This window comes from Astatotilapia calliptera, chromosome 3 (genome assembly GCF_900246225.1).
Source record: "Astatotilapia calliptera chromosome 3, fAstCal1.2, whole genome shotgun sequence".
Lineage (NCBI taxonomy): Eukaryota > Metazoa > Chordata > Actinopteri > Cichliformes > Cichlidae > Astatotilapia > Astatotilapia calliptera.
Genome location: NC_039304.1, coordinates 2438231 through 2462499, shown reverse-complemented (window position 1 = coordinate 2462499; position 24269 = coordinate 2438231).

The following is a 24269-nucleotide window of genomic DNA, read 5'->3' as shown; positions in this document are numbered from 1 at the left end:
CTAAGATACTGCGCAGGACCCTCAAGCTCCCAGGCCTCTGGTAGATGACCCGAGCTTGAAGGATAAACCGCCCGCAGGGGCGTGCTGGGTGTTTTATACATATATGTATGTATGTATACATATATACATACATACTTACTTGCCACAAGTGCACTGTGCCACCTACCAATAGAAAGGAAAAGATAATGTGCATATTTCCACGAGAGAAATCCCACGCCTGGACCGTCATTGACTGCGGCCATGATTCTAGCCTACGTCACAGCGTCATGTGCGGCTTTTACATCCAACACAAAAACTGCAGTCGTGGTGCTTTCGATTGTACTCAGAACTCGGAAATTCTGCCTTGTGAATAGGAAGATGTAGGTAACACCAGACTGCAGATGAGCTGCATACATGGCTGGACTGGGACAGAAAATTGGCCCGGACATTTTGACTAGAGACTGGCCCACAATTATAGGAAAAATCATAAAGCCTTTGAATGAAAATAAACACTGTTGTGACAGTGATGTACACTGTTTTGATGGTATATATGCATTAATCTATCAATCGTTTGTTGTAAGATTCAGATAATTATTTTTTAAAAGCGAGACATTTTAAATGAGAATAAGAAAGAAAAGTATTTCTTTGTGCCCCCCCTTTCCCTGTTAATGCCCTACCTGCCCCCCTGGCAACACTTTGCTAGATCCGCACCTGCACAGTTACCAGCTGTCAGCTACCTAAAAAGGATCCTGGTGTTATTTGTCTCTCAGAAACAGTTCATAACGTCCCTTCAACTCATTCATGTCACCTAAAAGTTAAACCTGTTTCTCCATCACCTGTTCAGCTCTGATGATTCAGTAAGGACATCTCCTGGTTTCATCTTCATGTTTCCCTCTCACCAGATAACCAAACCGACATCATGACCAGCAGCTTTTTTGCAGCTGTGGCTCCAGCAAACATCAGCTGATACTAGAAATTAATATTAAATAAATTCTAACAACAGCTGATCAAGCTTAAATGTGCTGCTGTTGTTTAGCGCGACATCCGCTGGTTTCCTCTTCTTACCTGAAGTTCAGTTCACACTTGGACCGGCGGCCGCCTCGGGTCTCTTTTCCTTCTGCGTCCCTTTCCCTCCTCCACCTGCTGGCCTCCACCACTTGCTAATGTTACTGAATCTGTGGAAGCTCCGTGATAGCCACCACACGAAGTAACGAGTAACGACCCTATCTACATCCCAGTAACGACTAACGCCTTCCTGATTTTGGCATAATAACTAGTTACCGTGCTCGTTACCACAATAATAACGTAGTTACTGTAACGCGTTACTTAATAACGCGTTAGTCCCAACACTGCTAACCTGCGTTGCTGTCTCGGTGGTATTTTATAACTTCCTGTTCCTGTTACAGTGCACGGTGGTGTTTGTGTAGTTTAATCTGCGTGGCTCACAGATCTGGCAAAAATACAGACCTTCCATAATTAAGTAGAAGTACAAATACTACTGTTCAAAAATACTCCAGTAAAAGATGAAGTACTGATTCAACTTATTAACTCAAGTAAAAGTAAAAAAAAAAGTACAGACTAGGAAGTACTCAAAGTAAGAAAGTAGTAGTAGCAGTAAAACCCTGGCTGATTGTGAAACACACCCATTACCACACCTTGGCTCATGTGATTAGGTAGAGGATCATCAGGGGGTCCATTGTCCCTCTCAGTGGGAAACTCCCACTGAGCTTAAATGTGGGTCTCTTCACCATTTGATCCTAGAACTGAAGAAGCTTCTCAGATGAGAGGTGAAACGTCTTCAAGCAACTTAAAGAAGTCCAGACGCTTTTCTTTCCAAGCTCCTTAGATTGTGGCAGATACTTCAGGAGATTAAAAAGTTTCCTGAGAGAAAAAAAACAACAACAAAAAAAAACTGTGCAGCCTCAGTCTTTCTTTAAATGACCTCTGACCTCCTGTTGCAGGTGTGTGTGTGCTGCTGCTGTCTGCACTGACTGTTTGTGCAGGTGAGTAGATGAAGTGCACCATGGTCCAGGACAAACACTGAGTGTAAACACTGATAGAAACTGTCCGTCTGTCCTCCAGTCTCTCTGAGCGTCAGTCCAAACCTTCAGCAGTTCTTCACAGCAGCCTCAGTGTCTCTGACATGTGACGGTCAGCTGGGCTCTGATGGATGGACGGTGAAGAGGGACACAGGAAGTGCGACTGAGTCATGTGGAGCAGGTGGGCGGGGCTTCGGGAGGTTAAATGGTTCATCCTGTTTGTTTGATGAGTTCGAGCCAATCAGTGGAGTTTACTGGTGTGAAGGTGAAGCTGGAGAGAAGAGTGAAGAAGTCAACATCACTGTATCAGGTAATGAAGTCATTCATTTCATCAGACTAACAGCAGACTGTTATACCACCTCTACATCACTCTGTGGGTCTTTTCCTCAGATAAAGAAGTGATTTTGGAGATCCCTGCACTTCCTGTGAGGACAGGAAGTGATGTCACGCTACGCTGTAAAAAGAAAACTGGTGGCACAGCTGCAGCTTATTTCTACTATAATGGACGTCCTGTTGGACCTAAATCAGAGAAAAACATCACCATTAACGTGCAGCAGTCTGATGGAGGTCTGTATTGGTGTGCTACTGATGAGTTTGGATCATCTCCTCAGAGCTTTCTGAGGGTCAGAGGTCAGATCACTGACATCACTTCCTGTTTAAAGCAAACCTGCTGAGCTTATAATAAATTCAATGACCCAGTTTTATCATCTCTCCTGCAGATGTCTATGACACCACCACCATTTCACCAAGTGCCACCAAACCACCACCAACAACAATTACCAATCTCAATTCCCCTCCTTCTACATCGTCCTCCTCCATCATCTCACCTGTAGCTTCTCTGGGTTCTCTGGGTCTTCTAGATCTTATTCTGGTTGCAGCTTTGCTGTTTTGGAACAAAAAACAAGGTATAAAGTGTGTCAAACCCCCCAGAGCTCATTAGATTAAACATTTTACATGGAAAAATAAATTTTCCTTAATAATTATGTAATTATATACTATAATTCAATTATAAACTGTCCCCATTCACATTGTTTAGCAGAGAACTTATCTTACATGAAAAATATAGAGACACTTTTATTGATAAAGTATAAGACCCGATCCTTGGGGTGGAACAATTTTTGGCGCAGCATGTTTTGGGGTTTAAATTCCACAGAGACCCAGTGTTTAGAAAAAATGCATCTCAACTGCTCCGATACTCCTGTCACAACAGGATCACTACAGGTTTTGACAAAAGTCCAGCTGGAATTAGTGATGGGATTTCCGGCTCTTTTTAGAGAACCGGCTCTTCCGGCTCCCAAGCGGCTCTTCAGGTTGTTTTGTTGCTTTAATTTAAAACGGTCCGGGGCTCCAGGGTCCGGGGGGAAGCAGGGATTAATCCCATACATGCTCTCAGTGGGTTCCAAACACACACACACTCTCTCGGGTCCAGGGCAGATCTATATACACACAGAGAGAGACGTCCAGGTTAGGGATAGTCTCAAACTCACAGATACAGGTTCAGGTCCGCCGTCATAAATAGTGCTCCAAATCAGCTGGGATCGGCTGCAGGTGTGACAGTGAGCACAGATGCGTGGGCCAGGGGCGGGAGCCCATGATGAGCACCGCCCCAGCAGAGGAGAGAGAGCGCAAAGGAAACAAAACACACAAAACATGTTGCCAAACACAGAGTGAGCCAGCGAGGCACGAGGACCACGACACAAAGCACGCACAAACTCCAAAACACATTTCTAGCTTTAACTGAACTTCCAAACAGAGCAGATCACTTAAATTACACAATTTAAAGCATGAAAGCATGTGTGTATTGTTTGTGTATTTATACACAAGCACTCATATATATTAAAAAATATGTTCATTTACCTGTTACTACCACACACCAAATCCGGTTGTTGGTACTTGCTGGCTTGTGTAGCCACTAGGTAACAAAAGCTCAACACTGCGCCCAGCATCCTGGAGCACTTCTGTTGTGTTTCGTACGTGCTTTGTCTGTAGGGGCCACCGTAAATATACTTTTATTTTTTCACTCCACATAAAATGTCATAAATAAATCATATAATACAAAAACCAACTAATCACATTTCAACTTTTAACTATTTAAATTTTCAGCTTTTTCCTTTTTAAACAAATTTAAAGTGAAACAACACAAAACGCTGCAAACCACAACACAATTAAATATAAATTATAATATGAAAACAAAAAGAAGATGCACATTCTCTGTCATATGGACCTGCATGAATAAACTTTCTGAATCCTTTATCATCTGCAACTGAAAATAGTTGTGGATGATTACTATACCTTTCTAATGTGTCCTTGTGTCCTTGGGCAAGACACTTCACCCGTTGCCTACTGGTGGTGGTCAGAGGGCCCGGTGGCGCCAGTGTCCGGCAGCCTCGCCTCTGTCAGTGCGCCCCAGGGTGGCTGTGGCTACAATGTAGCTGCCATCATCAGTGTGTGAATGTGTGTGTGAATGGGTGGATGACTGGATATGTAAAGCGCTTTGGGGTCCTTAGGGACTAGTAAAGCGCTATATAAATACAGGCCATTTACCATTTACCATTAATGTGACGTTGTTGTCCCTGGCTCTCTCTCTCTCTCCCTCCCGCTCTGTTCCTGTGCTACTGAGTGTCACTACCGCTCCTCCCCCCTCTGCTCAGTGAAGCGAAAAAAGTGAGAGAGAGAGAGAGAGAGGGTGAGAGAAAGAAAAAAAAAACCCACGGCTCGCGATAAGGAGCCGGCTCGTGTCGTTCACGTCAAAGAGTCGGCTCTGAGAGTTTCCTTCACGACCGACACATCACTAGCTGGGATAACCACATTTACTCAGGGCCTTCTTGATGTGATGTTCCTCCTGGCCGCTGTGTCTGTGGGGATGGTGTTCGCTCTGTGTTGTAGCGTCCTGATGACACCCAGTTTGTGCTCCATGCTGGCAGACGTCTTCGGTTTAGAATCTTTTATTATTTGTCTCTTGTTTAACCCTTGTATGGTGTTCGGGTCTGTGAGACCCGTTTTCAGTTTTTTTTTCAAAAGAAAAATTAAACAATTAATCATTTTTTCAACCTGAAATTCATTGGCTTTGGCTTATTTTCTGTGAAGAACATAAATCCGAACTAATTTTCAATGACCTCATACTGTACCTCCCCCCACGCATTTACATTACATGCAAGGTGTTCGGGTCCACTGGACCCAGGTCTAATAAAAGTGTTGAAAGTGTAGGTCCTGTGTTCCCACACTCTGTCTTCCTCCTTTCTGGTGCTGCTGATAGTGTTTTCTTCCCCTCCTGCTCCCACACAAAGTTGCAACATTGTTGAAAATTCAACTATCAACACCGTCTGCTCTGACATCTCACACATTTTACCCTCTTTCTTGAGGGATCCAAATTTTATTTTCTCATACTCTGTCCCACCTGCTAATTAGGGGCATAATACTATAAATAAGACTTTGCCAGTGTGGTTCTTTATCACAACTGATCAAGATGGCAAAAGATTATCTGCTGCGAGGGCCATCCAATTGATTTTGGAAGAAAGAGGAGCTTTGGATGATGATGTTGACAAAGAGGTTTCAGAATATTTCACAGTCTGACAGTGACTTTGAAGAAGAGGATGAGGTTGAGCACCATTTAGTAACAAAACCAAGACGAGTACCCCATCTGCAGCCAGCTCTAGGACCAGAACAAGCCCACCAGACAGCAAGTGAAGAAATATGGATGTCAATAACTGGTGAAATTAAATGGTCTTCTTGCCCAAGAAATGAGCCACCCTGCAGAGCTGTTACTGTGATAAGCCAGGGCCAACACGGCTGACAGTTACTCATGTGCAGGACATCAAGTCTTCATTTTAGGTTTTCATCCCAGATTCCATCCAGAAAATTATTCTGGATTGCAGTAATCTAGAAGGAAGATGTGTTTTTGGAGAGAGGTGGAAGGAGATGGAACAAATTCATCTACAGCCCTACTTTGGGGGACTTATCCTTGCAGGAGTTTTCAGGTCCAAAGGGGAATCCACAGAATCCCTGTGGGATGCAGAAACCGGCAAGAACCTTTCCGTGCATCAATGTCTCTGGAAAACTTCCACAAAATTTCCAGGATTATCTGTTTTGATAACCAAGACGACAGACCAGCTCGACGGCAGAGAGACAAGCTAGCTGCCATCAGGACAGTGTGGGATAAGTGTGTGCACCACCTCCCCCTGTTTTACAACCCTGGGCCTAATCTCACCATTGATGAGCAGCTGATGCCATTTAGTTGTGAACAAATTGCTTGACGTGTAAATGTGTTGTCTTTCCACTCACTCCACTTGATTATAACTGATTTATTTTTTTATAACATTTTATTTTAAAAAAACAAAAAAAACCGAGAAGCACATTAATTCATAAATGTGATCGAACAAAGTTAAAGGGAAAAAATTAACCATGTTTGCTGTTCATATGGTTTGTAATTTGGATGAAGTAAACATCTGTTGAATAATTTAACATAAAATTGTTTGATAGTGTTAATTTGGAAAGCCAAAACTCTAGTGGGTCCACCAGACCCATGAACACTGGCTGAGTAACAAAAATATGAACACCACACAAGGGTTAAATCCTCGTCTTTCTCATTCCTGCAGAAAGGACGCTGTCATCAAGTCTGAGTCAAGTCACCTATCAGGATATGAACTTCAGACAATCAGCCAATAAAATTACAGATACACACTCACGTTGTTTTCTCCAGTCCGAGGACACTGCAGGTACACATTCAGCTGTTATCCAACAAGTTATTGATTCACAAAATATGATTATGACCCTTTGTCCACTGTGGATCCTTGTGATAATTTCTTTGCTCCTCTATTCTTCTTGTCTTTCCATCTCCTGGATTCTCTTTTAACCATCTACTCATTCTCGTTCTCTTGTGCATCAGGGCTGAGTTATTGATGGAGTTTCCCAGATCAAATTTAAAGGAGGATGGGAAGAAAAGGATTTTCTCTCTGCCAGTCCCGTCAGCTCCCTGCTAAGATTTAGAGCTTGTCCTGTTTTTCAGTATGAAGGCCCTGCTCATCTGTTTTTCTTGCCATTGCTTAAAAAGTGTACATTCTGCATCCAAATGTCCAGCTGCCTTCAACTTTGATGTTTGTCTTGGCCAAAAATAAGCCTTTAGTTTATTCCTTTGTTTAAATAAAAATCTCTTGCTGATAAACTGAACCCAGGCTGTGGTGTCAGAGTAGCGCTATATAAGTGCTACATAAGAACCAGTCCTTCTACCATTTACTAAAAGCAGGCTTTTGCCAGAGCTGCAAAGGGATTTGTAAAGAACGAATTTTTAGTGTACTATGTTTCTGTCATGCGCCGCGGCGCGCGTGCACAAAAGGATCCAAACGCAGACTCAAGCGCTAGCAGAAAATGACACTTTATTATAACAACAAAAGGCGACCCGGGAAAACCAAAGGAGCAAAACAAGGAACTAAAAAACCCGGGGAAACAATGACGCGAGGAAGCCGGAATCGGGACCGTGGGAGGCTGCAACAGAAAGGCAAGAAGATTACTAGGGAGCTGGTGTTGTGCCAAAAACTGATTTCCAATGTTTCTGTGTATTTTTTATGTGTAATATCGTATTGTATTGTATTTGTTTTATCCCTCTGATGCATGAATTATGAAAGCCTTGGTCAAGATTTTTTTCTTAAGTGCTTTTATTCTTCTCAGGACATGAAAAAAAATGTTCAACTCTTTTTTCCCCAAAAATATGTTTTTTTATAAAGTTATAAACTTGTCCACTCCAGTGGACTACATGCGCCTGAGCACTTAGCATGAAATACTGTGAATTTACTATAAAAATTAATTACCTTGTGTTCTATTGTAAATATACAAACACTTGTTTGCTTGTATCCTTTGAAAAACATCTCAGCAATTTTTTTGGAACTTTCAACTCAATGTTTAGACGTAAATAACAAAACCAATCAACAGTCCTAGCTGTGAATCCTACACCTGAATATGGCAAACTATCTCCAACAAGAGAAACATTTTTGAGTCTACACAGTTCTATAACGATGCAGGACAGTATTACCAAGCCCTTAGTAGCATGCTGGAAGAAAACACAAACTGACATCTTAGTCTCTGCATCTCCAAACACTTCTGTGTTCATCACACCTAGGCTGTCCGTAGTTCCTATGTCTCTGTTCTGCTCTGGCAGCCACTGGACTTATCACTGAACTCATCATCACTGCACTCATCAATGAAATCATCATCACTGGAGCTGGATGGAATTTCCTGGACTATTCTGTACGCTGCCTTATTCTTTGCTGCATTTGAAGTCTACAAAATATGATAAAATAATTATTATAGTAACTCAAACTACAGCTGATCTGCACAGAAATATACATTTTAAATGAGTAGCTTATAAATGTAACAATTATATGCTTACTTATAACCAAAACAGTCCCAAAAAACAGTGAGACAATTTATGACTTATGTTAAAAAAATATAGTGGGTAATGCATGATGTCCACTACAGTGGACACATGGTTAATCGTAGTTTTCTACATATTAGACATAACAATTTCTTATTCCAAACAGATAATATCCTTCCCTAGATGTTACTGCATATCATCATATTTTTTTTACCTGTTGGGCTCTTTTAGCATAGAAGGATTGACAGGATATGCCAGCAGTGGTCGGCAGGGGTGACAGTTTGTCTGCCATCTTTGATTCAGAGGAAATTTACTTGCAGTTGCACTAACTGAACACTGAATTGACCTCAATGGAGCATGGCAGCAGAGAGCACTCTAGAGGCTAATATGCAGTTCCACCATAGAAACCAATGCATTAAAGAGATATGTACGTTTTAGTAGCTGTCCACTCCAGTGACCACTATGCATCAGAGGGTTAAAATACTCTCTAGACCCAGTCTAGACCCAGCTGGGGAGCTACCCAGAGCTCTAAACCCACAAAAGGGGAGCTACCAGTCCCTCTGCGGACGAGCTACTTTCTATTTTAAATTCCCTGAATTTAAAATACTCTCTAGACCCAGTCTAGACCCAGCTGGGGAGCTACCCAGAGCTCTACAAACAAACAAACAAAACAGTATATAAAATCAAAACAGATAAAATCAGAACAGTAGATAAAATCAGTAGTTAATATAAGTTTTGAAATTTAAGCTTAAAAGTGTGGATTTGGTGCTTTATTCAAATGCAGCTGAGAATAGGTGAGTCTTCAACCTGGATTTAAATAAACTGAGTGTTTCAGCTGATCTGAGGCTTTCTGGGAGTTTGTTCCAGATATAAGGAGCATAAAAGCTGAATGCGGCTTCCCCGTGTCTGGTTCTGACTCTGGGAACTGATAAAAGACCGGATCCAGATGACTTGAGGGATCTGGAAGGTTCATACTGGGTCAGGAGGTCACTGATGTATTTTGGTCCTAAACCATCCAGAGCTTTATAGACCAGCATCAGAACTTTAAAGTCTATCCTCTGACGGACAGGCAGCCAGTGTAAAGACCTCAGAGCTGGACTGATGTGGTCCACTTTTTTGGTCTTAGTGAGGACTCGAGCAGCAGAGTTCTGAATGAGCTGTAGCTGTCTGACTGATTTTTTAGGTAGACCTGTAAAGATGCTGTTACAGTAATCAAGCCTACTAAAGATGAATGCATGGACTAGTTTTTCCAGGTCCTGTTGAGACATCAGATCTTTTATCCTTGAAATATTTTTGAGGTGATAGTAAGCTGACTTTGTTATTGTCTTAATGTGTTTTTCTAAGTTTAGGTCTGCATCCATCACTACACCCAAATTTCTCGCCTGGTTTGTGGTTTTTAGATGTATAGATTGAAGTTCTCTGGTGACCTGTAATCGTTTTTCTTTGGCGCCAAAGACTATTACCTCAGTTTTGCTTTTGTTTAGCTGGAGAAAATTGTGGCACAACCAGTCATTAATTTCCTCAATGCATTTACTAAGAGCCTGTACAGGGCCTTGGTCTCCTGGTGACATTGTAATATATATTTGTGTGTCATCTGCATAGCTATGATAGTTTATTTTGTTGTTCTTTATAATCTGTGCCAGTGGGAGCATGTAAATGTTAAACAGAAGGGGTCCCAAGATGGAACCTTGGGGGACTCCACATGTGATACTTGTCTGCTCAGATGTGAAGTTACCTATTGATACAAAGTATTTCCTGTTTTCTACGTATGTTTTGAACCAGTTTAGTACAGTTCCTGAAAGACCTGCCCAGTTCTCCAGTCGTTTGAGTAATATGTTGTGGTCAACTGTATCAAATGCTGCACTGAGATCCAGTAAAACTAAGACTGACATTTTTCCACTGTCTGTATTCAGACATATGTCATTAAACACTTTGGTCAGAGCGGTTTCAGTGCCGTGGTTCTGTCTAAAACCTGACTGGAAGGCATCGTAGCAATTATTCTGTTTTAAGAAGTAACTGAGCTGTTGAGAAACTGCTTTTTCAATGATCTTACTTAAAAATGGGAGATTTGAGATCGGCCTGTAGTTGTTCATTTGTGTCTTGTCAAGATTGTCCTTTTTCAGTATAGGTTTGATTACAGCAGTTTTTAGTGATTCTGGAAACACACCTGATAATAAAGAAAAGTTGACGATCTGTAACAGGTCTGACTCTAGAGTCTTTGAGACCTTTTTGAAAAAACTTGTTGGCAGGACATCTAAACAGCAGGAGGAGGAGTTCAGTTGACCTAAGATGTCCTCCAGGTCTTTGCTGTTAATCGGGTGAAACTGTTTCATGGTGTTTAAACAGTTTTTTGGTGGACACAGTACATATCCTGGATCTGTTGTTGATGTACCAATTGCTTGTCTAATTTTTTGGATTTTTTCTGTGAAGAATTTGGCAAAGTCATTGCAGGCCATGGTCGAATGAAGTTCAGCTGCCACTGACACAGGAGGGTTTGTTAGCCTGTCAACTGTAGAAAATAAGACCCGAGCATTATGGCTGTTTTTAGTGATGATGTCAGAGAAGTAGGACCTCCTTGCACTCCTCAGTTGTAAATTATAAATGTGAAGTTTCTCTTTATAAATGTCATAATGAACCTGGAGGTTTGTTTTTCTCCATCTGCGCTCAGCTTTCCTACACTCTCTTTTTTCATTTTTCACCAGTGTGGAGTTTCTCCATGGAGACTTTTTCTTCCAGAGATAACCTTCACCTTAATGGGAGCAATAGTGTCCATTACATTTAACATGTTAGCATTGAAGCTATTGACGAGCTCATTGACTGACCCTCTGGACAGGTCAGGTGTTAATGGGAAGACCTGGTTAAAAATTGCACTACTGTGTTCAGTTATACACCGTTTTGTGATCACTGCTGTTGATATATTTATGTGGGCTGAGATTTTACTTTCAAAGAAAACACAGTAATGATCAGACACGCCCACATCAGACACAGTAACCTTTGAAATGCTCAGGCCCTTGGAGATCAGTAGGTCAAGAGTGTGTCCTCTATTATGTGTGGCCTCTGTTACATGCTGAGTCAGCCCAAAGTTGCCCAGAGTGTTACTCAGGTCTTTAGTACCTTTGTCCTGAGGGTTGTCCACATGGATGTTAAAATCACCAACAATAATTACACAGTCAAAATCAACACAGATCACAGACAGCAGTTCACTGAGGTCATTAAAAAAGTCTGTGCAGTATTTGGGAGGCCTGTAAACATTAAGAAACACAACTTTGGATGGGGCCTTCAGCTGTAAAGCCACATATTCAAAAGACTGAAAACTTCCAGGAGATAGCTGCTTACATTGAAATGATTCATTAAATAAGACAGCAACCTCTCCTCCTCTCCTGCTCGCCCTGACCTCACTGATAAAACTGTAGTTAGGAGGGGTCGTCTCGATGAGAACAGCTCCACTGTTATTTTGGTCCAACCAAGTTTCAGTTAAAAACATAAAATCAAGGCTGTGCTCAGTGATTAAATCATTAATTAAAAATGTTTTCCCAGCTAAAGATCTAACGTTTAATAAAGCCAACTTAAGTGTTTTAGAGGCATTACTTGTCCCCTCGTGTTTGGGAGCAGTCTGTGGCACACAAGGTATGTTTACTATGTTTAAAGATCTTTTAGAGTGCACCTCTCTGTGTTTTGACCAGGCCACATGTCTCCTTCTGTCACCTGAAAGTACAGAGATTTTAAAACCTTCTAGTAAACAGGGTCCCAGCTTCTCCTGGGAAAAGTCACCACTGCTATAATCCTCACAGCCCGGACCCTTCACACATCACACATCAGACTGCGGAGACAAAGCATGAAGGTGGTAAGGAGGAACTAAGGGGGGCGAGGCTGGGCAATGTGACTTCGATTGCTCTGTTGAGGGTGGGGCTCGATGGCGAACCTTTGGCCGCTCTGGTGGGGGGTTTATGGGGTACAAAAAGGGATTGGGCCGGGGGGTAGATCTGAGCCCAGCATTGACCCGCTCCATCATCTCCTCAGTGAATTTCAGGTGTGGGGAGGAGGGAGAAAGGGAGGGGGAGGAGGGTGATGGCCTGTCAGGGGTTTGGGGGACTGGGGAAGATCGTGGTCCCTGGTCCTGGCCGTTGGTGTTGTTGAGAGAGTTGGAGGCAAATAGGGACCCCTCTTCTTGCCTCAGATGTCTCTCCTTTCTGAGGCTCTTCCTGGGTGGGGGCAGATGGAGCTCCTCCTCAAAGTTTCTGCTGGGCTTTGTCTGTTCTTGGAGTACTGTTTGTTCCTCTTTATAAGATAACTCCTCGTTTATCTCAGCCTTGGCACCAAGCACAGATGGATGACGTATGGAATAAAACAAGTTGGAGGTGAACAGTTTCACCCCTGACTTGTTAAAATTAAATCCATTTGCTTTAAATAGATGCCTGCGTTCCCAAAAAATATTAAAGTTGTTGATAAAATGCACCGAGTGGTCAGTACATGCTGATATAAGCCATTTATTCAGTGTAAACAACCTGCTGAATCTCTCGTCTCCTCCTCTGACCGGCGGTACAGGTCCACTGATGAATACAGCTGCATTCAGAGAGTTTACAGTATTTAATAATCCAGTAAAGTCCCGCTTCAGAACCTCCGACTGTTGTTCGGACACATCGTTTGACCCTGTATGCAGAACAATGTTTGTCACAGTTGGATATTCATCTGCAATTTGAAGAATTCTCTCCTTCAGGTTGTTGACCATATCCTTAGGAAAGCAGAGGACTTTAGTGTTCTTACCGCACATCCTTTGTACATCCTTTACGGCAGAGTCACCCACAATCAGAGTTTAGAATAGAATAGAATAGAATAGAATTCAACTTTATTGTCATTGCACATGCACAGGTACAGGGCAACGAAATGCAGTTTGCATCCATCCAGAAGTGCTTTAGTGATATAGATATATTACAATATATATTAGCAATAATATAGATATGTGAGTATATTACAGAAATGGGTCTATTATGGTATGTTATAATGTACACGGTATGAAGTATGTTGTGAATATTCTATAACTATAAGTATGTACAGGCTGTAGTGAGTACAAGCTATGAACAGGATATAAATATGAAAAACTATACAGAATATGAAATAAATAACTTTACAGAATCTGGGATATACAGCTATACAGAAATGGGAACTATGCAAGTTGTAAACAGTTGTAGGATTAAAAATTATCGAATGTACAGAATGATTATTTACACAGAGCTATACAGTTTTCAGGCCTAGCCTTTAGCTTTCCCTGTGGCCTTTTACTTTTCAACAGATTTTCAGACCTTACTTCGCTGCTTTTAGATGGATGGTTGTCCGATATAGATCCAGGGTCCTTTGATAGTGGAGCAAATCTGTTGTGCAGTTTCACATTCAGTTGTTTTGGAGGTTTGTTGTTAACCTTCCTATTCACGGTTGTCCAGTCCTGTTTCCTCTCGTATACAGGGGTAGAAGAGCTTCTCTGTCTCGTAGGGATTGAAGGCCAGTCGGTTTCAGAGATTTCAGCTCGCTGTGCTCTGCCCGTGATACGTCCTCCCCCTTCCAGGAGACATGATTTATGTCTTGGTTTTGCACCAAGACAGTCTAAGGGGGGATTATCACTTGAGGATTTATAATAATGCACAGAGTCTACTTTCTTGGTCATGTTATCTGTGCTCCTTAGCTGTGTACTAGCTTGCTCATCGCCATTGTTTTGAATCAAAGGCAAGGTTGTTTCATTTCCACACAGTCCATTTACCTCCACGTTTACTTCTAAGCGATGAATTTTTGTCTCCTGGGGCCTGTTCTTCGTACGTCGCTTACTACATCCAAGATCAAATGACACATCCAAGACCAAACCATCGCGCTAACCGTGAGCTCGCTAATCCGGTTCCCCGAACACACCTGCTGTTGACGATTAGTACAGCTGGACGCAGTAATGTGACATCACTGGGTGTCGTAAAAGGGGCTACGCATCGATAGTAGAAACAGTGATCGGCAACCCGCTGATTGGTCGGCGAAAATGTCGAAGGGGCGTGCACGGTATTTTCCGGCAGCAGAGCAAGAACTCATGAGTGAGGGATTTCAGGAGTTTCAGAGTTTAATTAAAACGCAAGAGAACACTGCAAAGGCTGCAAAAGCAAGGAGAGAGGGCTGGCAGAAAGTTGCTGACAAATCAAACTCGTAGGTAATTTAATAATAATAATAATAATGGATTGGGTTTATATAGCGCTTTCCAAGGCACCCAAAGCGCTGTACGATACCACTATTCATTCACTCCCACATTCACACACTGGTGGAGGCAGCTACGGTTGTAGCCAGGCTGCCATATCGCGCCATCGGCCCCTCTGGCCAACACCAGTAGGCGGTAGGGTAGATCTATCATATGACACTATATTGTCCAATATCATATGGCATTATATTATATTATAATATGTTATATTATATCCCCTTTCACATTAGAGCCACAACAGGACCCACAAGAACATGGGAACAAGTAAAAGTGGAATACAGGAGTATTCTACAGAATGGTAATATTTATCTCTTAGATTGCTTTTCGTCTCTTGGCAAAGTAATACTGGCCTGTAATACTCTGTTAGTTTGTTCATAACAGCAACCAAGAAAAGGGCAGAGGAAAAAAAGACAGGTGGTGGTCCTGCACCCCCTCGTCAACAAGTTGGTTAAGTAAATAATACCCTCACGGGAATATCGATATCTCTCTATGAGCACACTGTCGCGCTGAGCTAAAGGATCCTGTCTATCCCGCAATATACGCTGAATTCTGAGGACTCTCCTTATCAATCTTGCACCTTCCGCAATGGGTTGGTCGCGTATACGGACAGGACATGGCTGCGACAGACTTCCCAAATCCACCTTCGCTTTTATAGCCGTGGTCTCTCATCTTGATTACACGAAGTAATTTACAATTACTACTCTGAAATATGAATTACATCTGTAATAATCACATACATGTAATAGAATGTTAATAGTACATTTCCCTTTTTTAGGAAATGACCTGTATGTATCTGTGTGACATCAATAAAAGGATCAAGTGCTGCATTATCTTTAGTTACATTGATAATATTTATTTATGGTGAAACAGTGGTGGAATATCGCTGTTGCTTTCGTATAAATGAAGCGGACATACCTGCGTGGCCGCGATCTAATCCTGTTTACATAAAGTAAACCTGCTCGGGAGCAGGTTTACGCTTACGGCTCTGTTGCTATGACAGCAAGTCCCGGATGAGCTTCGGGGAACCGAACGATCCAGGATCACGCAAAATCGTCAACAATCTAATCCAGCTAACTTACTTAGCGAGGTACGAAGAACAGGCCCCAGTACTGCAATCTTCTGCAGGAGGCTGTGGTAGTTATCTGTGGAGAGGGAAGGCATCTTGTTGCTAGTTAGCCTAGCGGTTAGCACCTTTCCAGGCTATTGGGCTGTTCGGTGCCCAGATGCTGTAATCAGGCTTCAGCTGTGTCAGCATAAAATCAGCATAAAAATCAATAAAATCAGCATAAAAATCAATAAAAGAAGAAAGCATTTAAGGAGCAAAGAGATGAAGCGTCCACACTCGCAAAAGGGGAGGAGTAAATTCTTGGAAGGATATTTTCCAGTGGGTAAAATCTGGGATGACACGTGGGAGCCCACCAGTGAATTTCAGCAGCACTTTGCCTGATGTGCCGCCTCCTTCAGCCAGAGAGTCTTTTCATTGTGTTGGTCGTTTTTCTATGTTACAAACAAGTTACATATAATATCTGCAGACTGTATTTGTGTCCTGTCTGCGGGGAACACTGTCATAAATATGTGGAGCCAAAGATCCAAACATCCAGATACCACATTGGTCTTTGCTGTTCACCGACAGGATGTCTTCATTTTTGATTGGTTACAAGTGTCAGACACACATTTATACCTGTTTAAATGCATTGTTTTATGCAGAAACCTGTATCTTATGTTACTTACAGCACTAGTTGTGTAATCTTATGTTGAATGTTTTCATTGTACAGCATGTTTTCTGCTACGTTCTGTAAAAAGCGAGAGCAGAAGGTGAAAAGTGCTTCTCAAACTGGCTGATCCAGTTTGAGAACCACTGTGTTAGCTGGGTCCTTCTGACTGTACTGGGGACTGTAATCCACAAAATCAGTGACATGTTGCAGTGAATCTGACCTGAAACCAGCAACTGAGCCCATAAACTCATCACCCTTTTTGCTTTACCTTCTCAAATAAAGGCGGCATCATAAACATGTGTTTGTTTATGTATAACTGTGCAGGCTGGTGTGAATGTACTGAGTACTGTCACTGCAAATATAAATAACAAACTAGGGCTGTGCGATATGACCAAAATCTCATATCCCGATATAAGACATCTATCGTCCCGATAACGATATAAATCACAAAAAGGTAACATTTTCTGTAAATTCTGTGAATCTCGGCAGCTCGACTTGCAGGAAGTGTTTCCAGCTGCGCGTCATGTAGCTGAGTCGAGTGTTTTAACAGATGCATGAAACGATACATTTTTAGACATAAGTTGTAACGGCCGCCGTTTTCTTTGTGAGTATTTATTACACGGCGTGCTGCGGGGAAAAGCCTGTTCTAACGTTTGAGTCTAAGGTTTATTTTTTAGCACCTGGCGGCTCTTCTTTTGCTTCTCATCCGTAATTAATCTGCTCTTTCACGTGATTGAGTTTATTTTGAAAGGTCTCAACAGGATCTTGTGCTTTATTGTGAAAGGTTTATGTGGGACATAAACAAGCGGACACGCGATGGTGTCACCGTCATTGTTGCTAATGACAACGCATAAAAACAGGCGCTTGTCCGTCCGTAGTGTGGTTATAGAAAATATAAGAGAAAGAGAGAACTTTAAGAAATGAATACAGCCACTACAGTGACCATCAAAACCATGAAAAAACATTAACAACAAGTTCATTGAGATGTGAGAACTTGAAGTACTTTTTTATGTTGAGACTTCCTGTTTCCATTATTATTATTTAGTGTAAAAATGAGAATTTCATAACAAACACCTTCAGACACATAATCTGTGGAAACATGCTGTAATTTAATGACCAATAAACTAAACATCTTTAGCTCACAGTGAGGATGCATTTGGACTCTGATGTATTATGGTGCACAGATGAACTGAATAAACTTTTTAAACATGTGTTTTGTTACTGAATCAATGTAATGTTTTCAATGTTTCAACAATATAGAAAAATATATACAGACAAAAGAGCTCTTATTACAAGGCGTTGCCACAGCTTCTAGCTCGGTCTGTTTGATTTGGGAGATTTTACACTGGATGCCTTTCTGACACACATCCAACTGATTTCTGAGCTCCTGGAGTCAAACAAGGCTACTTTTGCTTGTGAGGCAAACGTGTTAAACACTAAACTGACAAATGCTGAAACTGTAATTAGCCTGATTACATTTGCTGTTGTTTGTTCAACACAGGGCCGGATCTAGAGAAATGTTCTTCGGGTGGCATGGAAATCAACTGGGGAGGAAAAATCAAAGCCTTTTTCTTTTTTACTATTTTTTACACACATGCAGGTGTTACATATGGTTAAAATACTTCAAATACAGTAAGTGTTTCATATAAATATAGTCCATAACTTCATTATTTCCTTTAGCCCACATAATGAAACATTTCAGTTCCATAAACATGTGAATTATTTCATGTACTGTATAACCTGTATAATAAATAAATATGTAGCCCAGTAAGTATAAAATCCAGAAAGCTACACAACATTTACAAACACAAGTCTAACTTAAGTGTCACACTCTTATTTTTGTTAAAATAATCACATTTTTGCTTAAATTTACACAAAATGTCAGAAATCTGTTCTGTCATGAACACGTTTGTCACCAAAAATTTAAAGCTAGTTTTTCACGTTTTGTTGGGTTAATCTGGGGTCCAAAATATAATTGGACATTTTTGACTACTTTTGATTTTACATTTGTATTTCACCTTTAAATGTATTTATTTTCTCACCCTGTTTGGTCTCATTGTTTTCAGTTCAACCTCACATGTCTGAATTTACAGTTATTTTTTAATTGGCATACTGTTTTAACACAACTGGTCTGAAATCACACAAACACATAAAACCCTAGTAGTAGTTATATTTTTCTGCAAAAACCACAAACATGTTTATTGAATTATTGTCATAACTTGAAATGCAAATATAAAGTTTACATTTAAAAAACTTCAAAAACTAAAAGAAGTTACATACAACTATTTATCTGAAAATGAAGTTTGTACAACCATTTAAAAATACTACTAAAACTAAAACGAGGGAACAATCAGGTGTCACACAAATTATTTGTGCCAGTGCAAAAAATAGTTTGTCCACCACAAGACGGAGGAGAACATCACAGGTATCAACCTGCAGGCCTGACAGCAGGAGGAGTATCACTGCTCCTTCGAACGTCGACCGAGCAGCTACTAAAAAAGGACCTGGTACAAGGTCCTCTGACCTAATGGAAACCCTGCAAAGAGGGCCTCCTCACTGACAACAGCACCTGCCAGGTGTGGAGACGTATCCAAGCCCTCACCAACTACACAGGCCAGAGTCCCCCAACCCCCGACAGCAGCCTCGAGCTCACAGATAATTAACTTTTTGAGATTTCCTTACCTGGATGACTGAGCATGCATCAAGACACTGAGCAGCATGAATAAACAGTGTGTATTTGACAAAAGATTAGTGTGCAGCCAGGGTAATTCTCACTGAACAAAAGTGTTTTTACAAAATACATGAGAGCATTTTATCTGTTTTTATTTGTAAAGCTGAATAAAATGAGTGCAACAGCACAAAGACTGGGAGGAATCTGACATTCAGGGGTGAAACATTGCACTGCGTTTGAGACGCATTAAACAAAATTATATTTGCACGTCTTAAAGCAGAGCCCCGTGTTTTTAACAGTGCACTTAAAGAAAACCTGTCAGGTTTCGTTTCTCAGGAGGGGCCGACATGTTTGCATAAATGATTTAATAATCTGTTCTCCTTTCAAGCAGCCCTGCAAGACTGAAACTAAAGCGCTTCAAAATACCTCAATGAGAATGTTTACAAGGTGAGCCTCTCCAAATTGCAATGAGCTTTGGAGAGATTCACCTTTCTGGAACATGTGATCACATCAGATGGTGAGTCCATCTGTCTGAAAAGGATTGCATCGATCCAAACTCACAAGGATTTTCTTTTCTTTTTACATGACCTCATATTTCTGTCAGTGGAAACCCAAACATGCTGCATGAGAGGCTCCACAATCAGCAGTGACACATGTGAGGAGACTGACTGGACATGACAGACTACAACAGACCGATGATGCAGACAAAGCTTTGACTGACTTCAAACTGACACTTTAGACTGTAGCTAGTTTAGGATGACCCTTGTTGTAGCTGTTGTATCACAAACTTGTGGCTACAGCCTTATTACTCCCATAAACGACAGCTGTTTGTAAATGTAAGGCTTATATTAACTCAAAGATTCTGTCTTCTGGCAGGTATAGTGTGGATGCAGTGGCAGAGCCAGGAGTTAAACACAATATGGAACCAGAGCACAGGATTAACATGAAAACCACACTAACTTCATCTCTTAACACAGATTTACAGGCCCAGAGTAAAACTACCCCAGAGGAGAAGCCCTCAGAAAACCCAAGAGACAATGTACCTCACTTTTTTATTTTCTCATTCTCCTAATTATGGTAAATTAACACAGGGAAGGTCCATGTGTCAAAAGGAGGGAAGGTCCAAAGAAATGCAGCTCACACAAGAAAAGGGATTCCAAAATTTTGCAGTTTTTCTATGATTTGTGTACCTTTGTTGGGTTTGATGTTTGTATGGGATTAGAAGAATCTAGTTTGTTACTGATTATTAGTTATATTAGTTATTGCCTAGTCGCTCGCGCTACTTAGAAAGCTTCAACCTACATCAGTATAAAAGAATGTGTGGAGGCAGCTGTTTGGGCTCAAATTTTTGTAACCTTGTAAATCAAAATAAATCTGGAAATGTTATGTTTGTGCATCTATAGATGAGAATTTGTGTGTAAAAAAGATTTGTTCATAACAAATAATAACACAAGTCACATATTGTTTTTGTTAAGGTTGCACAATTCTGCACACAGTGGTGTGAAAAGTGTTTGCCTCCTTCCTGATTTCCCTTTTTTGTGTGTTTGTCACATTTACATGTTTCAGATCAAACAAATATTTACTATTAGACAAAGACAACTTGTGTAAATAGAAAATGCAGTTTTTTTAATTAAAGACTGTTTGTGTCGGGTCCTTTTATCACATACTCCAAAAACTTCATTTTGTTTGTTTGTTTGTTTTTTAGCCAGTCGGAGGTCGACTTACTGGCATGTTTCAGATCATTGTCCTGCTGCCTGAGTGCTCTTAAGCTTCAGGCCATGAACTGATGGCCGGATGTTCTCCTTCAGGATGTTTTGTTACACAGCAGAATTCATGGTTCCAGTAAAGGGAACCATCTCCTGGGTCTGGGGGCAGATAGCCCCTCCAGGGGTGCTGGTGCCTGGGCCCAGGAGTATAGATTATGTATGAGGAGTGTGAGTGTGTGTACCCCATACAGTTCTGCAACTGGTTTATTAATGTTTGTCTTTATTGTAAATGTGTTGTTTTGGATTCGAAACAGCTTTAAGAGAAGAAAAATAAAATATATATACATGCTAAACATGTTACTCTGACCTCTTCTCTAAATGAAATTCAAACCTGACACAGTCTAAACAAACACACCAACAGTTTATTAGCTTTCATGCAGACGTCCAAAGAGCACAAACATCTCCAGGGGAACAAAGTGAAAATCAAACATCAGAGAAAACAGAAGAAGCTTCAGAGTCCAGGAGTGGAAGCAGACGACCAACAGACAGGAACTAAAAAAGTAAAAAACTCAGAGGGGAGCAGAAACAGTTCATGAGGTCATCCACAAGGTGGAGCCAAGAAGAGGAGCACTTCAGGAGAATGGACAGGCTGCTGAGTCAGTAGGCAGCAGTGGAGGCCTCTCCAGAGGTGTAGCACACAGACAGCAGTGCAGGTGGAGACCCTCTGGAGGCAGAGGAGGAGGTCAGTGGGAGCAGAGCAGTATTCCATCAACACTGCAGTATAAGGGACCAGCAGAGGGCGGCTGAGCTGGAGGTTGAGGGCAGTGGAGGCAGCACCATCCACTGGACTCTGCTGAACTGGAAAGTGTTGCTTTTTGTAGGAAAGCTGGGAAATGGAGTCCTGGTCAGAAGAAGCTGGAGAGTGAGAACTCACCAAGTCCCTGAGCCACAGCAGCAAAACATCTACAAGCCATCATTGTTCCAGAGTCTCCTCATGGATCCTCCACAAAGCTGCTTCTGTGGAGTCTGAGCTAAAGTCTTTGAACACAGCGAATCTGCTGGATCCATGACTGCTCAGAGCATCCTGTAATGACAGAGCAGGGACTGGACCTAAAGGTTAGATTAAGGTCAACATTAGAAACTCATCTTGTGTTGGTTTGCCCGGTGGGCCGATGGTGATTTTTTGTTTTTATGGGCCGATGATTTTTTTTTCCTAGCATGATGGAGTTTCTATACAGCTGGGTGGTGCTATGATGTTACTGATAGTGAACTTTATTTTATTCACAAGGTTAATTATTGGAGTTGCCAACCGTCCCCTCTGAGTTTTTTAGCCCTAAAAAACAGAATCGTCTCGTGTTCAGAGAAAATATTACGCGTTTCGTATTGAGGTGAAACGAAATGCAGTTTGTCTTCAGCTACAATGAAAAAGACACAAAGCTGGATTTATTCTGTATTTGCTGCACAGCTGCCTCTTCTTCTCCCCCCCCCCCTCTCCCTCTCCTGTTTCTACTTCAATCATGAAACTGATCAGTGATCAGCTTTTCTCTCTTGTTTGTTTATCGCCCACTTTGCGCCACAAAGAGGAAACCAGCAGATGTCGCGTTAAACAGCAGCACGTTTAAGCTTGATCAGCTGTTGTTATTTAATATTAATTTCTAGTATCAGCTGATGTTTGCTGGAGCCACAGCTGTAAAGCTGCTGGTCATGATGTCGGTTTGGATATGTGGTGAGAGGGAAACATGAAGATGAAACCAGGAGATGTCCTTACTGGATCATCAGAGCTGTGATGGAGAAACAGGTTTACCTTTTAGGTGACATGAATGAGTTGAAGGGAAGTTATGAACTGTTTCTGAGAGACAAATAACACCACGATCCTTTTCTAAGTAGCTGACAGCTGGTAACTGTGCAGGGGCGGGTCTAGCAAAGTGTTGCCAGGGGGGCAGGTAGGGCATTAACAGGGAGAGGGGGGCACAAAGAAATACTTTTCTTTCTTATTCTCATTTAAAATGTCTACCTTTTATTAAATAATTATCTGAATCTTACAACCAAAGTTTTTATCTGATGTAAAATGTATAGAAATCATACATATACCAACAAGACTGTACATCACTGTCACAACAGTGTCTGTTTTCATTCAAAGGTTTTATGGCTTTTCCTATAATACCTGGGGGGCGGTCTCTAGTCAAAATGCCCGGGCCTATTTTTTGTCCCAGTCCAGCCCTGGTTTGTATACAGAAGTCCAAAGAACACAAGAGAGAAACCAGGAGCACATGAGGGAGGATCACAAGGAAGTGGGAACATCAGCTTTGACAGAGAACAAAGGGAAAATCTGTGAGTCACTAACAGTGTGTTGGGCAGCTGAAGTTTCACCAGGTTTGTGTTCAGCAGTAGAAATGCTCATGGGGAGTGACTGTGGGTTAAGGACACAGTGGGTCTAAACACTTTTGTTGCTCTGAGGCTGCAGTGACAGTTGATGTATGGACACATGGAGGTTTGTAATGTCTATTATACTCCCTAAAGGAAGTGCCCCACCTATTGTAATGGTTCAGCCCAGATAATGTTAGCTGGGGGAGTTCAGCTCTTAGTTTTATCATCATCACATGTTCTTTATCCGTCTCCACAGCAGCACAAACTAACAGTTTGTAGCCTCAGTATCTGAATTATTTCTCACATGTTATCTCACCATGTAAACCACAGCAGCCACTGGGGACATTTACACACTTCTTCTTACAACCAGCAGATCTTACAAACACAGTTTATTAGAAAACATGTTTTACCTTTGACTGGTACATAAATATGAACATTTAATAAAAACAGACTGCTCAAAGCAAAAGCAGAGCCCTCACAGCTGGTAGTACAAACACAGTGACAACATGCGTATTAGATACCCTCAGTGCCAGAAGCAAAAATATGAAAAAGGTGGGATCACCAAGAATATCCTAAAAATGGCATTGAGGTGCGTGTTACAGTGAAAAAAAAAAAAAATTAGCCAAATTTTCATCGGAAAATGTTGAATTTTAGTAAAAACAATGCTCTGTAGTTTGATACTGTCGTTACAGACAAAGCAGATGTTTAAAGCCTTTGGACGCTCATTTAAAATGCGCTCATTCTCCTTATCAGCTGGAAACATTAAAGCCGTAAAATGACTTTTTCAAACGGATAAAAACTATTGAACAGCAGCAATGTTGAGCCTGTTCCAAAATTTGAATGTACATGTGTTGAAGGTGCGGGTCTTGTTGAATTATTAAACATACTTTCTTTAATTTTTCGAGCCACAAAAACAACAACTTTTAATTTTCTTCTGCTTGAGTCTCGGCCTCGGGTAGCTCTACTTATCATTGCTCAGTCAGTCGTCTGTTTGTGCTACTTTTTCAAGGAGCAGTGGATTATTGGTAAGGGTGACTTTATGTGTTTAGCTACTTAAGTGGAAGTACTGTGGATAGTTTTACCTTACATACATAGATCTACCAGTACAGCTTCTGAGGTAACTGTTTACAAAATGTTATATTCTATCCACAAGTTCTTTGCAATTTTACATTGATAAACATTATCCTTAACACATTTGG